Source organism: Numida meleagris, chromosome 4 (genome assembly GCF_002078875.1).
Source record: "Numida meleagris isolate 19003 breed g44 Domestic line chromosome 4, NumMel1.0, whole genome shotgun sequence".
Lineage (NCBI taxonomy): Eukaryota > Metazoa > Chordata > Aves > Galliformes > Numididae > Numida > Numida meleagris.
The window spans coordinates 33,211,643-33,213,873 of NC_034412.1; the positions used below are offsets into that span (position 1 = coordinate 33,211,643).

Genomic DNA, 2,231 nt, shown 5'->3' on the forward strand with positions numbered 1-2,231 from the left:
GGATGGTTGGACTGGGTGATCTTGTAGGTCTTTTCCAACCTAGCTAATTCTATAATTCTATGATTCATGGGGACATTTTTGTTTGGATGAGCCAAGGCCAATGCTTTTGGGGTAGCTGTCAAGGTGCCTGGCTAGTCGTAACAAAGCCCAGCTGCATTACCAAAGCAACGACCCCCAGGTGCTGTGGGGCTGGGGCTGCCTAGGCACAGCTGTGCCTTGTTGGGAGCCCAGGGCAGGGCCTGCCCCAGAGCCTCTTAAGTACCCTGCTGGAGGCTCCTGTGTGTTATTGAGTGCTGTGGGATATTGCTGGGAGCTTCTGGGGTTTTCCTGGGAGGGGTGGGGGGTGTTTTTTTTTTCTTTGTGACAGCCACTGAGAGGATGGTGTGATGTTCCTGGATTGCTTTATTAGGTGCAGATTTGTGTGGGCTTCTGTGCCATTTTGGAGGTGAGGTTCTTAGCCCAGCCATGCTGCTGCTGGAGATGAGAAGCAATCTGTGGGCCTAATTATGGAAAAGAAAAAGGCTGAGTTGAGTTCTGCTTGATTTTTCTGTTGTTTTCTTGTCTCCTGTTACAGGGTGAAGCCTGCAGTGAGGTGTTCTGCCGCAGGAATTAGCCCAGTCCTGTGAGAATCTTCTTCTGAGAGTGGAAGAAGGTGTCTGAGTGCTGGGGACCCTTCTCGTACACGGGAGCTGTAGCTGGGGTGTGCCCTGCACTGTGGCTAGGTTCCCACTTTGCTCCTTCCAGGCCCATGTGGGGCTGCTTCTTGGCTTCCTTGCTTATTAGTGCTGCCATGGTACGCCTGCCTGGCTCCCACCACTGTCTTTTTTTATTTCTTGATGGGTTGGTGCTGGTCTGCTGTTCACCTCCCAGAGGTCAAGAACAGCCCTGGGGTGCCCTCCATTCCCAAGGAGGGGCTTTGTGGGTGCTGCACCTCCTTCTGGTTCTGGCAGTGGCAGTGAGCAGGATGGGGCTGTGCCTCTTAGCCCCAGCCTGGTGCTGCTGAGATAGGAGAGTGTCAGAGACTTGTTCTTAAAGTTATGTGCTATTTATTTTGGACCCACTGCAGGCTGAGGGAGGGCTGCTGAGGAGTTGTTGTGGTTTTTTTTTTTTTTTTTTGCCAGCTCAATGCAGTGAGCAGCTCTGGCAGCTGTGACCCTGTGGAGTTAGTAAGTACTCTGGAGTCACTGGGAGCTCTCTTTTAGTGGGAGGAGGCTGCTGGGCTCCTACTGTGTTTTTATTTATTGATGGTGGAGGGATGGTGCTCGGTTCCCGCTCTGCTTTTTGGAGTGCTGGTTTATGCAGGTTTCTGTTGCTCTTTCTTGGAGCCAGCAAGGGTTGTGACCTTGCTTTTCTGGGGCCGGTGTGGAACTGCTGTCATGGGGTTTGTCTGTTTTTTGGGTTGTTCAGTGTTGAGAGCCACTGAAAAGATATTGTGATGTTCCTGGACTGCTTTTTCAGATGCTGATTTCTGTGGGCTTCCCTGCTCTTTTGGAGATAAGTAGGATGCGGGTGTTAAGCAATCTGAGGGGCTGGTTTCTAATTAATTTCCTGTTTTCTTGTCTGTTTCAGGGTGAAGTCTGCAGCAACAATTAGCCCACACTTGTGAGAATCCTTTCTCCAGTGTGGGAAGTGCCACATGCCGGAGTTAGGTTCCCACTTTGCTCTTTCTGGGCTGGTGCGGGGCTACTGTTGGGCTTGCCCTGATTCTTGGGGCCAGTGTGGTACTCTTGGCTGGCTCCTACCTGATTCCTCTTTTTTTTTTAAATTTATTGAGGGGATGGTGCAGGGCTGCTGCTCAGTTCATGGAGGTTGAATGCAGCCCTGGGGTGTTCCCCCCCCCCCCCCCCCCCCCCACCCTGGGATGGCTTTGAGTGCTGCACCCCCTTTTGGTTTCCGCAATGGCAGTGAGCAGGGTGGAGCTGCTGTGGCACAAAGCTGCACACCAGGCTGCTACAATAGAAGTATGTCAGAGACTTGTTCCTAAATTTGTGTGGTTTTTATTTTAGCCCCATTGCAGGGTGAGTGTGGGCTGTGGAAGTGTTTCTTACTGGCTCAAAGCAGTGTGCAGCTCTGGCTCTGTGGAGGTGGTAAGTATTTAAGAGTCACTGGGAGCTCCCCTCCTTTGGGAGGAGGCTTCTGGGCTTCTACTGTATTCTTCTTGCATGTTACTGTTGCTCTTTAATAGAGTCACCATGGAATTGCTGTCACAGGGTTCTTCCCCCCTCTCCCCC

At 51.7% G+C, this 2,231-nt stretch overlaps 1 long non-coding RNA gene across 1 annotated transcript in view; it reads left to right on the forward strand.

The window, feature by feature from the left end:
* LOC110398423 overlaps window positions 308-2,231 on the forward strand; it is a 6,791-nt gene continuing 4,867 nt past the window's right edge. Inside the window, exons 1-5 of the long non-coding RNA XR_002438374.1 lie at window positions 308-445; window positions 575-793; window positions 1,122-1,166; window positions 1,570-1,644; window positions 2,007-2,087. This is a non-coding gene — a long non-coding RNA (uncharacterized LOC110398423). The remainder of the gene's footprint in view (window positions 446-574; window positions 794-1,121; window positions 1,167-1,569; window positions 1,645-2,006; window positions 2,088-2,231) is intronic.